General features: G+C 35.7%; 1 pseudogene; it reads right to left on the bottom strand.

The window, feature by feature from the left end:
• Positions 1-13,717, bottom strand: part of LOC120242962 — a 95,695-nt pseudogene extending 81,978 nt beyond the window's left edge.
• Between the last annotated feature and the right edge of the window lie 2,181 nt (positions 13,718-15,898).

The raw sequence follows: 15,898 nt of genomic DNA, 5'->3' as shown, positions 1-15,898 counted from the left end.
TGGCTCAATCGGTTAAACATCAAACTTCGACTCAGGTCATGATCTCACAGTTCTGAGTTCAAGCTTCTTATCCGGCTCTGTACTGACAGCTCAGAGTCTGGAGCCTGCTTCAGATTCTGTGTCTCCCTCTCTCCCTGCCCTCCCCTGCTAGTGCTCTTTCTCTCTCTCAAAAATGAATAAAATTTTTTTTTTTAAAAAAGGAATATTCCTACTTCTTTGTATTGGATGCTTTATACTTTCCTGATTGCTGCACTGTGTGTGTGTGTGTGTGTGTGTGTGTGTGTGTGTGAGCACGCACATACTCTTATAAATAATCCTGTGCTTTGTTCTGAAGTGGATTGAAGCTACTTGGAAATAGTCTGATCCTTTGGGCATTTGCTTTTAAATTTTGTTAGCTTGGAGCAGAGCAGCATTTGTCTTGAGATTCAACCTGGTGCCTCATGAATGATGGTGATTTCAACTCTGGCAAGTGAGAATGGTCACTATTCTCAGCCAGGTCTCAAATCATCGTTTGCTCTGATCCCTTCAGGTTGTTCTTCCCAAGCCTCCTGTACCATTTGTTACATAGCTCCTAAATACCCAGAGGCCATCAACTGCAGTTTTCTGGAGTTCTCTGTGTGGTCCTCTCCCCCTACGTATTCTGCCTTGTCAATTCCAGCTCCTTCTGTCTCCCGGAAATCCCAACTCCATCCACTCAGGGAAACCATTCACTGGGATCCCCATTCTGCACTGGAATGTAGAAAGTCTCAAAGCCTGAACCAGTTATGTAATTTCCAGGCCCAGTAAATATGGAAAGTACAAATGCCCTTGTTCAAAAATTTTAAGAATTTCAAGACAGTGACAGCAGGCACCCGCCCAGGTGTTTCACTCTGTGCAATTGTACAAGTTTTGAGGCCATGAAGTCTGCATGCTCAAGGCAATAATTTAGGAGAATTGTGGTGTTCTTCTGGCTTGTTCCCTATCTCATGGATTTCTGTCCTTCATTGCCAAATGTCCATTTTTTTTTAAAACGCTTTCCCTCATTTCGCTCTGATTTTTAGGTTTTTCAGATGAGAAAGTAAATCCTTTCTTTGTTATTCTCTCTTGGTCAGAAGTGAGATTCCTTACTAATCATCTGACTAAGAACTTCTCAGTTAGATAGGGGCCTTTTATACTGAGATAACCTTAGTATATCAACTATTTTTCTTGGTTGTTATCAGTTAAATTTATTAAGTAATGCTAGATGGTAATATTCAGTGTTCCTTTAAAATCTGATACATATATAGGCATACCTGTATGCTTTGCAGATATTGTATTTTTTACAAATTGAAGGTTTAAGACTTCAGTGCAGGAAGTAACTGTAGATGTAGTGGAAATAGCAAGAGACTAGAATGAGAAGTGAAGCCTGAAGATGTGACTGAATGGCTGCCATCTCTTGATCAAACTTGAACAGATGAGGAGTTTGTTCTTACGGACGAGCAAAGACAGTGGTTTCTTGAGATGGAATCTACTTCTGGAAAAGATGCTGTGAAGATTATTGAAATGACAACAAAGGATTTGGAATATTACAAAGCTTAGTCGATAAAGCAGAGGCAAGGTTTGAGAGGATTGACTCCAATTTCAAAAGAAGTTCTATTGTGGGTAAAGTGTCATGAAACAGCACTATGTGCAATAGGGAAACCATTTGTGAAAGGAAGAGTCAATCAATGCAGCAAAATTCATTGTTGTTTTGTTTAAGAAATTGCCACAGTCACTCCAACCTTCAGCGACCATGACCCCAATCAGTCAGTAGCCATCAACACCGAGTCAAGACCCTCCTCAAACAAAAAGATTACAACTTGCTGAAAGCTCAGATAATGGTTGGTATTTTTATTTAATTTTTAATTTTTTAAAAGTTTGTTCATTTATTTTGAGAGAGAGACAGAGAGCAGGGTGGGGCAGGAAAGGAGAACGAGAGAGAGAGAACAAGCAGTCTTCACGCTTTCAATGCAGAGCCCAACATGGGGCTTGAACCCATGAACACATGAGATCATGACACAAGCCGAAATCAGGAGTTGGACACTTAACTGGCTGATCTACCCAGGTGCCCCTAGTTATATATTTAAATTCAGATAAATGCATTGCTTTTTAAGGCATAATGCTATTGCACACTTAATAGACTATAGTATAGTGTAAATACAGCTTCTCTATGCACTGGAAACAAAAAAAAATCATTTGACTTACTTTATTGTGGTATTTTGGAATCAAATCTGCAATATCTCTGGTACACTCTTGAACCCAAATTATTATTTCTGACACCTTCCAGAATTGCTTATTAATGGGATTTGTGTTTGGTTGTGATATATTTTGAGAAATTTTGATGAATTACAGTATTTGAGGTTTTTCAAGTAGCGAGAAGAAAATAGATGACTTTCTCTTGACATGAGCAGATACCTCGGTGTCTGGTCTTGGATGCTGCCTTTAATGCCAGAGCACAAACTGCAAATTTTATTTTTCACAGAAACCTGATAGATGTCCCAAGTAAGTACCGGGGATTAGTGGAAGATTCTAGTTGTGGAGGAGTCTCTGGGCGATTGAGGGATGAGCATGCAAGGAATGTGTAAACCAGCATTCTTTATTGTTTTGAAAGAAACTGCACATTGTAGCTGTTCATGTGAGAAATACAAATAGAAGTATTGTACAGGCCCCAAATAGATGATATCCATGTTTTTTATTTTTCTGGTGATTTGTTCTATTTTATGATCACTGTCTTAAAGCATTGTTATTTGAAAGTATTAGTGTTATCTTTTATCAAGGAGAGTTTGTTCAAAAAGAATGATACAGAAATGTACAATAACCTATTAGAATAAACGAGAAAGACTCTAGTTGAAGCTGTAAAGTTGTGAAAAGAGGGCACAGACAGCCAACCATACCACCACCACAGAGTGTTGATAGTCACTGGCTAAGAGCATGTCAAAATGTTTCCTCAGAAATCAAATGGGAAAATATTGTGATCAGTTTCTTTGTTTGTTTAGCCAAGGATTGTGAAACATTACATTTAAAACTCTTCTTTCTAACAGGATAACCACTAACTACATGTTTTTAATAGGCCCTTGAAATGTGGGTAGTAAAAAATACCATCTGCACACCATATCTCACAGACGTGTTGAAAATAAAATTAAGATGTGTTAATAATAATTTTAATATTGATTACATGTTGAAATAATACCATTTGGATATATTAGATTAGGTGAAATACATGTCTAATATTAATTTCATCTTTTTTCTGTAGCTTTTTTAGTGAAGCCCCTAAAATTTTAAAATTAAATATGTTTCTCACACTTCGTTTTGATAGTCAATGCTGATCTCAAAGCACTGGGGCATTTAAAAACATCAAAGAATAACAACGCATAGAGTGTGGTGGCAATTGGCAGTTTGCAAACCCTCAGTTTCGTAAGGATTGAGCCAAAATTTACTTAGAAAGGGAAATTCTTTAAAGCTATTGCCACCATTGATCTTTTCAAAATTTTAATAAATCATCATACAAAGATAGATTTTTTTCATCCTTGCTTCTCTTCAGTAACTTTATTATTTTTAATTCTCTTGTTTGTTCATATGTGTATCATTTCAATTTTTTTTTGTTTATCTCATTTTATCTTCATAAGAGCCCTGTGTGACAAAATGGAAATTACTTCCATTTCGTATTTACATTTCCTTCACACAGTTGCCTCTATGTAGGGAACAGAGCAACTTAAAGAAAAAGTCTGGGTTTAGTCATTCATTCAACATTGACAGTCAAGAAATGGCTTATTTTCACAACACTGATACACATTTGAAAAGCTGACTGTCCTCAGTGTCATTCTTTCAGAGTCCAACATGCTACTTCTCCTTCTGCATGAATTTGCTCTAGTTCTCAAGTTATTATGTCACTTTGGATGTTGCGTCTGTGGCCTATTGGAGACAATGGTATTACAAAACTCCTTCTTTGAAACACTGAAGACAAAGATTCCAGCCCAGGATAGGCTAAGAAGGATGACAGTACTATGAAGTCCAAAATTTGTCTTTCCTTAATTAATGCCTCACATCTTAAGTAAGTTGGCTATGGCTATAAACCATGGTCTGCTTTATGGGAATTATATGAAGTTCCAATCGTTCATAGTTGAACTGGACCATCACAGGTGTGCTCACAATTGCCTGCTGATGGTAAGATGTCAGTGGTGTAAGCAAACACTTTTTCTGTGCTAGATGACCTTATTTGAACTGTGCTGAGAAAGGGAAATTCTAGCTAGACTGTTAACAGAAATAAGTTGCCCACTTTGGGCTATCAATGTTACAGATTATGGGAAGATGTTAACACTTGTTAACATGTATCTACCCTATGTTTCTTTTTGTTGTATTTGTAACTTTAGGGCTGTGTCTCCATACCATAATTACTCTGAAAACCTCTATTTGTTTTCTAATAATGCTGTAATAAACTATCAAAAACTTTTTGGCTTAAACAACACACATTTATTATCTTGCATTTTTGTATGTTAACTGTCTGACGTGGGCCCCGCTGTGCTAAAATCAAAGTGTTGGCACATGCTACATTATATTCTGACAGCTCTTAAGAGAATCTGTTCCTTCATATTCCACAGCTTCTAAAGTCCAGCCACATTCTTTGACTTGTGGTCAGCTTATTTCATCTTCAAAGTCAGTGGCCTTTGCATTTGTCCAACTTTTATTCCCTAGTTAAATCTTCCCACTGATTCCAAATGGGAAGGGTTGTTCCCTTCTGAACATTCACGTGATTATATTGGGCCCAGGATAATCCACACATCTCAAAAGCCTTAACTTAATCATGTTTGCAACATTGCTTTTACCACAGAGGGTAGCATAGTGACAGATTCTGGTGATTAGAAGACTGTGGGCAGCTTTTGAGGGGGGACATTACTCTGCTCACCACAATCTCTGTTGCTTCTCCAGCATATATATCTGTTAAGGGAATAATTTCTTTCCTTTCACATAGGTATTCTGCCAAAGAACACATTGCAATGGCATAAAAATATTTCTGCCCACATAACAACCAAAAACATTTTTAAAATCAGTTTATCTCATTATGATTTCTTTAAATCATCTAATCTTCAAAAAACATACATAAGGAAAGTTGTTAAGAAGCAAGATTTACCTTCCTCTATATATTTTTCATCTTTTAGCTATAGCAGATTTTATGAATATGACATTTTTACTTTGCTATCACTGACAAAGGCAACTTAAAAATTCCAAATGATAAATCCTATTTAAGGTTTAAAATAAAGGAAGACAGTTTTACATCTCCTGTTGAACTGATAATTTAAAAAATTGTTTTTAGTGTTTAACTTTGAGAGAGGACAGAGAAAGAGAGACAGAGAGAGACAGAGAGAGACGGGGTGTAAGCATGGGAGGGGCAGAGAGAGAATGAGACACATAATACAAAGCAGGCTCAAGGCTCTGAGCTGTCAGCACAGAGCCCAATGTGGGGCTCAAATCCATCAACTAGGAGATTGTGACCTGAGCTGAAGTTGGATGCTTCACCAACTGAGCCACCCAGGTGCCCCTGAATTGGTAATTTTTAAAACCAGGTAATTATTAAGCCATCAATAATTAAATTTGTCCAGTGTATTAGAGTTTTCCAGAGAAATAGAACCAGTGAACTATTAAGAAATGTATCTGTATTTCTATCTGTCTATCTATCTATCTATCTATCTATCTATCTATCTATCATCTATTAATCATCAATCATCTATCTAAAGAAAGATTTGTTTCAAGCAATTGACTCACACAATTACCGGGACTTATTTTTGTATGTCCAAAATTTGTAGGTAAGAGTTGATGCTGCAGGCTTACATTCAAAATCTATAGGTCAATCAGCAGGCTGGAAACTCAAGCAGGGTTTACATGTTGCAGCCTTGAGGAAGAATAACTTCTTTAGGAAACTTTTAGGAAACTTAAGGCTTTCAACTAACTGGAGGAGGCACCTTTACTTTAAGTCAACTGAGTGCAAATGTTAATAACATCCATAACTATTTTTACAACAAAATCTAGACCAGTGTGTAACTAAACAACAGTGAACTACAGCCTAGACAAATTGACAGGTACAGTTAACCATCACATGTGTGTAAATTCTTACAGAAAAAAAGCTTCATCTGAAGGACTCATTATTTGGGTGAAGGCATTTAAATTAAATATTTTCTTATATCTATTGATTCAGCAGCTCTCTACTGTATTACTCTATGTAATACTGTATTATTCTATCTCTATGAATTACTAGATAGGTATTTGCAATATAACATTCTATATATAAATATGTGGATATCTACTAAGCACTGACACATAAGGCATAAGCACATAAAGATGAACTAGACACTGACCATGAACTCAAGAACATTGTTGTCTAACAAAAAAGGTAATATATATACAAATCATCACAGTACAACATTCTTCGCCCTAAAGGAGAATGAATTCAGTACATGATTGCGTTGTGAAAGGGGTGCTCATTGACTCAGCTCTGGGAGTCATGCTTGAAGGAACTAAAGAAACATAGACCAAATGGCATTACATTCTGTCACTGGTGAAAGATTTTAACATGTTACTATATCTTAAATGCAGGGTAACACTGGGAGGGTGAGTGGAGTCAAACTGTGAACAGCCTTGAATGTCAGTCTACATTCCATCTTACAGGAGCCTGAGGGCCTTTAAAATAGTAGCTGTTAATTGAAGAGTATATCAGATTTGTCTTAACAGTCCTTAAAAAGGCCACTTCCATTTGAGGAAAGGTACCGGCTACTAGCTCCTACCCCAGTGTTTCTAAGGAAAGGAAACATGGAGATATGCATTTAGTCATCCAAATATTAAAAGGTTGTGAATCAGTCTTAATTATTGTTATGGCTTTTTGATATCATTCACAGATGATTCTGATTTACAACGCTGCTTTAGAACCATAGCATTTAAAGACAGTAAGTGAGGAGAGAATACCTCCTTTTCTTTGCATTCGTGCTTAATCTAATAGATCTAGGCCACGCACTATAGAAATAAAATAATCCCTTGTTAAATATCTCTCTATAAAATGTTAAATAAATTGTAATGACATAAGGTTTTTTAATCATAGATGATTTCATAAGGTTTAGATAGATTGAAGTATTCTATTAAGCATGAGGCACATTAATAATTGAGTATTAATTTCTAGGCTACATAACAAATTACTACAAATTAATATAAAGCACATCTTATGTTATATTAACATAATATAGATTCAATACCTGAAATTTTCTGTTAATCAGAAATCCTGCCACAGATGAACTGGACTCTCTGGGTGACAGCAGCCTATGGTGTGCCCCAGGTTCTGGCCATGGCTGCACTTTCATCAGACGCTCTAAGACGGAACCTATTTCCAAGTCCTCTCAGGTCATTGGCAGAATTTATCTCCTATGTCTGTGTCCTGATCTTCATAGTTATTAGCTGGCTATCTATCAGCTGGCGACTGGTCTCAGCCCTTAGAAACTATCTGTAATATTTTTGCCATTTGGCCCTCTCTGTAGACCTTCTCACAAATTCTAGCTTACTTTCAACCCCAGGAAGGGAGAATCTTTCTTTTAAGGCTGCTAAAGCTATGAAACAGGTGTGTTATCATTTTTGTCATCTTGTCTAACCTAATCAATAGAATGAAAATTCACTGCCTTTGCCATATCCTCTGTGTTTGAAGCAACTCATAGGTCCCACCTGCAGCAAGGAGAGGGGAATGCACAAAGGTGTGCACACCAAGAAGTCGAACTATTAGGGGTCCCCCAGGATGACCTGCGACAGTGTGATATACACAAAAGTCATGTCTAAATCGTTTGGAAGCCTCCAAATCCTCTTGAAGCATTCTGGACCAACATGTTAAAATTACTGCCAGAATGCATGAATAGATCTATGCATTTTTTAAAAATGCTCCAAACACTACATTCATCAAATTGCTAGGGAAAAGAATGAAAATACAACTTTTTAGTAAAAAGAAACTTAATAAGGTTAGTAATTAAGGATAATTTCCAACAACAATCAATACAGATAATTGTTGTTCTTCTTGAGTCAATTTAGGCTATTTTATTATCTTTTTTACTTATTATTATTTTTTAAGTAAGTTTCACACTTAGCATGGAGCCCAACATGTGACTTGAACTCACAATCCTGAGATCAAGACTTAAGCTGAGATCTAGAGTCAGACATTCAACCCCCTGAGTCACCCAGGCACACTACAGGCTATTTTATATAAGATATCTTTCCTAATATGCATAATTTAGTTGCACAACTTGAAAGATACCTAATGTAAAATAATACACATAAGATACACATATATTTATACATATACTTTTTAATTCCTGAAAGCACTGAAATGGACAACTTGTCTTGTTAATAGATAGGTAATTCTGTGTTGAATTATTGACAATCACAGATTTCATTAAACATACGAAACTTCAGAGAGAGGTGTATAATGAGCCCACACGCAGCATTTTTGTTACAGTGAGTTTAATAAATCATTCTCACACTCTAGGAGAGCAAAAGTTTCCACATCTCTGAGTCCTTTCAGGGATGACTTAACTGCAGTAGGATGACCATCTTCCCCAGGCACACTTGGCCAGCAAACGGGTCATGTGCTCTTGCCCTTGAAGCACAATGTATCACTTCACAATGAGAAAAGGTCCACGGCAGATGACATATGCCTGGTCAGGCTTCAAAATTATAGCCAGAGTTACATGATCTTGGGGCTTAACAGTGTTTTGCATCAATGGAAATACTGTGTTGCTAAAGTTAACTCTCGGGGGGGGGGGCAATATTTGAAGAAACATAAGTGACAAGTTAAAGCTGTTCAGGTCTTCTCCCGGAAATGCAACTATTATGTTATTTCTACAGTTATAATCTGGGGATCAAAATCCCCATCTCGTGTCTACCATTCAATTGTTTACTAATTTCATACAGAATTTCAATCTTTATATGAAGCATTCACTTGAGTCATTTCCCTGTTATGATGATTTGTATTCAATGACCCTTTTTTGTTCTACTTAGAAAACACTATTTAATGAAAAATAACAGAGAAAAACATATATAGGGTGTTTGGTGCATCATTTTGTCAGCAAACTTTTTTGCTATCTCTTTGTATTCTGGTGTTATTTATTTCCCTTTTCCGACCTACCTACAGAAAATAAATACTCCTATCTTATTCATATCACTTAACCCTGATCCGCTTCTCCCACGCTGCCTTTCTGACTCTGCCTATCTTCAAATGTAACTAAGATAACCAGATAATGCTTTAAAATGTTGACTATGCACTGAATTGAACAGAATATTTCTAAAACCTAATTTATTGAGCTCCTACGTCAGTCTTTTAATGCTTTATACAGGAAAAACCATGTAATCAATTCATAAGCATGTACTTAAGTGCAAAGTATTGTGTCTGGTTCCTGATTAGTTATTAAGGTTGTAATATTTTCTTTTAATAGGCAGGTTAGAGCACACATATCTCCTGATAATATGTTTAATAGCAAAAATTTAAATAATTGATCAACTAAGCACATAAGCAAATTGCTTCACACATTATTTCTTTTCCTTTGTGTAGAAAGTGCCTGACGCAGTCTTTGAAAATATTCTGACTTTCATTATATACAGCATGGTTTATATAATGAAAATATAATGTAAGGAATACTTGACATGAACTCTATTGACGGTAATCTAGTATCATAGTGAGTATCGTAAAGACTATAACCCACAGAAATGCAAGCTAAGCCTATGTAAAGACTTTGAGCAGTATAGAAGTTTCTAAAAGGTCATTAGAGTAAGTTAGGCTGGAGAAGCTATTAGGGGCATGTTCCTTTGCATTTGGAAGAGTGCATTTCTTCCTATTAGTACTTGAGTGACATTGGATACTTTGAGAACTGTGAGAGGTAAACTGGTATTAGTTGCTCTGAGCAAAATCTGACAAGGAAGAGAATCGTCACTGATGTCATTACCTTCAAGTGTACAGAGCTGGCAAGACTTCATAATCCTGGTGAATGTGGGATGGCTTTGGGGCAAAGTTGAATTACTAAAATATTCCAAGCCTGATGATCCGTGTTTTGTGTGTGATTCACATGAGAAATAAACTGTGATTCTTCCCACCATGTCATTTCTAGGCATGAGCATAAAGCATGCCATTTGTAAATGAGGAAACACATGAGGAAAAATATTATTTACCATGTGATTAAGTAGTTGATCAAACTTGTTATCACTAACAAATAGTTGGCTGCTTTCGAATGAGAGTCAGAAATTTCAGTGATGTGAGTTAGAATGTGGCATATTGATTTTTCCAATGGGAAGTACAACAATATCTCTATTCCGTGTGTTCTTTCTATGGTATGACTTATGATAGGATCTATGTCCTCTCCCCTTGAAATTGAATGGCTCTTTGTGACTACCTATACATAAGAGTGTCATGCACATCCACCATAGTTTTGTGGGATACTTAATCTTGAAAAATGGGAGCTTTCATGGAAAGGCTGTGAGCATGAGTTTTGGCTAACAGTATAGATGAGATTCTGGCAGCTCCAGTTGAATTGCTTCAGCTGAATCTCTTGAATTAAAGACAAGGTACCTGCTGAATCCCATCCAAGCCTTGCCAAAAATACAGATACATGAAAAAAAATGATGAATAAATACACAAATGATGAAGTGTTGTTCTCTTAGTCTGCAAAGTTTTGTGATTTTCCTATGTAGCAATGAATACATGGTATAACCAGCAACTAATATATTGTGCTGCTCTTGATCTTTTACACATTCTTTTTATAAATAAGAATTACGGTTTTTCTACTCTTATACTAATACTGTAATTAAGCAGTCTCAGTGATGGCTATATTTACTGTTTATTTCATAGAAATAATAAATAATTATTTAATTATTATTAAATAATAATTATTACTATTTATATGAATAAATAATTCACAGAATAATAAATAATATCAGAATAAGGTTTGAGTGAAGTAGGAAATTAATGAATACCACTTGGAAATCCTAGACTCTAAGATTGGTGAGTAGCTTTAAAGATACTGTGTGTCCTTACCTCTGCATTGAATAACACATTGTATTTCTGATCAGACTCTATATGATGGATATGAAGGTGGCTATGGGGTTTGTAATGATGGTGAGACCACAGTTAGCAAACACCACCATCTTTATAATCGATGTTACAAGTATCAGATAAATGAAAACATTCATAATAGAGGATGAGATATTTTGGGTTGGTGTTTCTTTCACCCAGACTTCCTTATTTGGAAACTTTTTGATTCATAGCCCATTTTAGCCAGGCATCCTTGGTTTATACCACATAGCTATGGATCTGGAGTAAAAATTGTAGGGCAAGGAATCCAGAAGCTTCTCTGTGAACTATATAGACTTGTGACACGTTTCATATCAAGGTTAGCTATATTATTCTGACTATCTTTTCCAAAAATTGAACTAAAAAACATGATTTGCAGAAGGAGCATTTGAACTAGAGAAGGATATATTGAGTTTTATGTATATCAAAGTAATGGGAATTTTATAAAGACAAGAAAGATAAACTTTGAGCAAACTGAGGGATAGTAAGATATATTTAGTTTCAGGTGCACAATACAGTGATTCATCAAGTTTATACATAATGCTATGCTCACCATATGTGTAGTTACCATCTGTCACTGTACTATACTAAAATAAAGTTTTTTAATGTTTTTATTTATTTCTCAGAGAGAGAGAGAGAGAGACAGCCTGAGCAGGGGAGGGTCATAGAGAGAGGGAGACACAGAATCTGAAGCAGGCTCCAGGCTCTGAGCTAGCTGTCAGCACAGAACCCACCACGGGGCTCAAACCCACGAACCACAAGATAATGACCTGAGTAGAAGTCAGACGCTTAACTGACTGAGACACCCAGGCACCCCTAAAATAATTTTTTAATAAAATAAAATTACTTTCAGCTTTAAAAAAATCCTTAATTTATGAAATAAAATTACATTTAAAGTAAAAAAAAAAAGTATTTTGTGGGGCGCCTGGGTGGCTTAGTCGGTTAGGCGTCCGTCTTTCGCTTAGGTCATGATCTCGCGGTTTGTGGGTTCGAGCCCCGCGTCGGGCCGTGTGCTGACTGCCGGCTCAGAGCCTGGAGCTTGTTTCAGATTCTGTGCCTCCCTCTCTCTCTGACCCTCCCCTGCTCACGCTGTTTCTCTCTCCTAGAAATAAATAAAACATTAAAAAAAAATTTTTAAAAAGTATTTTGCAAAAAGAAAAAAAAAAGAGATTGTTAGAATATAAACATATCATACAAAGCAAGGGAAAATAAATAGAAAATCATGTTGTTAAATTTGCCACGGTGACCTTGAATCCAGATGAGTTATAGAGCTAATCCTGATGAAGTCTGGCTGGCTGTGATTTGTGTCTTTAAATCCCCATGAAAACTACCTCTTCCTTATTGTACCATCTGTATTCTTATAATACTCATCTCTGTCACCAATGGACACTATTTCCTGCAATCAAAAAAACTAAAGAGAACAAGAGTACACTATTGCAAATGGGTTCACAAAAGACACTGTGATCAATAAGGGGCAGGTGAACTTCATTAGGATGTGTCCTTGAACTGAGTCTTCAAAGGTGAATAAATGTCCAATGGTGGAGGAAGATATACATTCATGGGAGAAAATAGCATAAATAAAATTATGAAACATTCAGATTTAAAAGTCCTCAACTATTTTAGAATAGCTGAAGTAGGAAGTCCTTGATAGGACTCATTAAAAGAGAGGTTGGAGGTAGAAGCAAAAGTCTTTTGATGGAGGCACATATATATCTCATTCTGCAAAGTTTATATTTGATATAGAAGGTAATAAAAAGTTACAAAAGACTTTATTTAGTTCATGGCATAGCCGGATTTGCATTTTAGAAAGAACATCTCAAGGAAAGAAGTATTAAAAGCCGGGAGGTCAGTGCATATATAGCTGATAATATTAACACAGGTAATACATGACTCTGATACAGAGAGCAGGAACAAAAAATATTAAGACCTTATAATCAACTGAATCTGATTACTGATTAGATGTGAAGAGTGCAGGTAATAAAGTCTAAAAAGTCTCCAAATGAATTATTTTCCTGGCAATGGACATAAAGGTCAAAATTGGGAGAACAAAAATAGACTGTCTTTGTCTGGGTTACAGCTGGTCACATTGTACCCCTTAATCTGGATCCTCACACCCAGAATCTTGGGCTCATTCTTGATGTTTCTTTCTCTACTATAACTCTACAGAGTAGAAATTGTGATTATATGCCAAATCTAACTTTTTTCATCTTTACTGCCATATCTTAGTCCCCCAAAACACTGACTACAGACTGATAAACTGATATGCGTGTTAAGAGTTCTACCCTTGACCATCAAGTCAGTGTGAGTCAGAAGACCCATGAAAGATGTCAGGCAGAGTCAAGATTCAGGCTGACTTGGTTTAGTTGGTATGGTACGTCTGAATGCAGGAAAGAAAAGTGCAAGGAGAGAAATAGAAAATTATTTCTTAATGGAAACTAAAGCTGGTTGAATTTCTTCTTTTTTGCTGAATCAAATCTCATCCTAGTCACAAGGAATTACCTTTGAATTTCCTTTACATGAAAGGTCTTTGTCTCCAATCTTCATAGGGTTATCAATAAGATCACAGGACTTGACACCCTTCTCAAGGACTTCCCCCTTCAACATCTTACTCAAGTAGTTTGGACTCTTGTCATTCATTGACCAAGAATTCTGTTGTGGTTTTTCAAAGTACACAGTACTCTCTGAAATTATATTCTTTCTTTCTTTCTTTCTTTCTTTCTTTCTTTCTTTCTTTCTTTCTTTCTTTCTTTCTTTCTTTCTTTCCTTTCTTTCTTTCTTTCTTCCTTTCTTCCTTTCTTTCTTCCTTTCTTCCTTTCTTTCTTTCTTTCTTTCTTTCTTTCTTTCTTTCTTTCTTTCTTTCTTTTTCTTTCTTTCTTTCTTATAATCTGTTTTCTTCTATTGGAATGTGAAGACCATGCAAACAAAAAAATTATTTTTCTTGTTGACACTGTGTTTCCATATTCCACATGACATATGTGTTTCCATATTTCCATATTCCATCTTGTTGACACTGTATTTCCATGTTTTTATATAGCACTTAGAGTGATATATGTATATATGTATACAATGAAACCTTCTGAATAGATTAACAAATGAAAGAAACATAAAATCTAATTTAAATTTTGTGAGAAATTTGCTTAGAGATAACAACTGAATGAGACTTTCCAAGAATAATAGTATTAACCGTGAAGATGGGGGGGGTGACTTTTTACATACACTGATAGTTTGTGGGTTGACAGTAAATAAAATTATTTTTTAAAGATTGTAGAAAGTGAAACATAAACTTAAAGTTGATGAATAAAAAAGTTGAATAAAATAAGTTCTTGTTGAGTATCAGGCACTGTGCTATGTACTTAACATATTTAAACAAGCCTCCAAGAACCATGACATGCTTTTCTAATTAATTCAGAATTATATATTTAGTATATAATATATATCATGGAGAATGAAATTGTAAAAATTGATGTACTTACAGAACAGTGGAAAAAACACACGTAAAACAAAAAGCATATACTAAATTCAATATTGACAAATATTTATATCTCTTTTGGCATGACAAATACAAAAGTTATTTGCATTTGGAAAAAACGCTTTCGAATATATTGGTCACTAAACTATAAAGTAACATGTCTTTGTTGTTTTATACCTACCTGCCATCCATAAACCCAGATTTGACTAACAATAATAATTTCCACTGTTAAAATGCCTGAAGGAGCATTGTTCATGTTAAATTATACCAGATACTCATACTTACATTACTAGGCTATCAATAAAACAATTCCAAGTTTATAGCCCGGTGGCACATTGTACCTAGTGTTGTTATTGTGACATATTATGCTACCGTGTGCTATATCATAGTGTAATTCAGACATTAACTCATGTGACTACTATTCTTTATCTAGAAAAAAAGATAGTATTCTCATTTCCTCCAAAAACTGTAATTTGCATATTTCAGACTACAAAATATATCTATTGCCATAGTACTAGTTTCAATTATTTATTGGGGTTCTTCATAATATACTAGTAAACATATTTTAAATTAACTTGTGAAAATAAGGAAATACATAAATAAAATAAGCAAAGAGCTACACGTTAATGAAATTCTAGAACATGGAGTGTGCTATTTTAATAAAGTACTGGCTGTATAATAGTATTCCAGTTCTTCTTCATCTATGTTCCTCAGGCATGATGGGGGGGGGGGCGGAGATGGTGTTGACAGTATTATAAGTAGGAAAAACCATTTTACTTTTCCTCCTCAAACTTGTTTTAACTTTATTTATTAATTTTTTGAGAGAGCGAGCAAGCACAAGCAGGGAAGGGGCAGAGAGAGAGAGAGAATCCCGAGCAAGTTCAATGCTGTCAAAACAGTCTTACATGGGGCTCAAACTCACAAGCCATGAGATCATGACCTGAACCAAGATTAAGAGTCAGTCACTTAACCAGTGGAGCCATTCAGGTGTCCCTCTCCTCAAACTCAAGAAGAAATTATTTTATTTATTTATTTATTTATTTATTTATTTATTTTTGAGAGTCAGAGAGAGACAGCACAAGCAAGGGAGGGTCAGAGAGAGAGAGAGACAGAATCTGAAGATATGTTCCAGGCTCTGAGCTAGCTGTCACCACAGAGCCTGATGTGAGACTCAAACCCACGAACCATGGGATCATGACCTGAGCTGATGTCAGATGTTTAACTGACTGAGCCACCCAGGTGCCCCAGGAATTGTTTCTTGAAGATAAATTATTAGACAAAAGAAGTGGAGTAATAATAAGTTGTTGGAAGTAAAAGTGATTCTTTTAGGATTCTCAAAATTATATGCT

Source organism: Hyaena hyaena, unplaced genomic scaffold (genome assembly GCF_003009895.1).
Source record: "Hyaena hyaena isolate Hyena2069 unplaced genomic scaffold, ASM300989v1 scaffold_323, whole genome shotgun sequence".
NCBI classification, from domain to species: Eukaryota; Metazoa; Chordata; class Mammalia; order Carnivora; family Hyaenidae; genus Hyaena; species Hyaena hyaena.
This window is presented reverse-complemented; position numbering and strand designations above follow the sequence as displayed.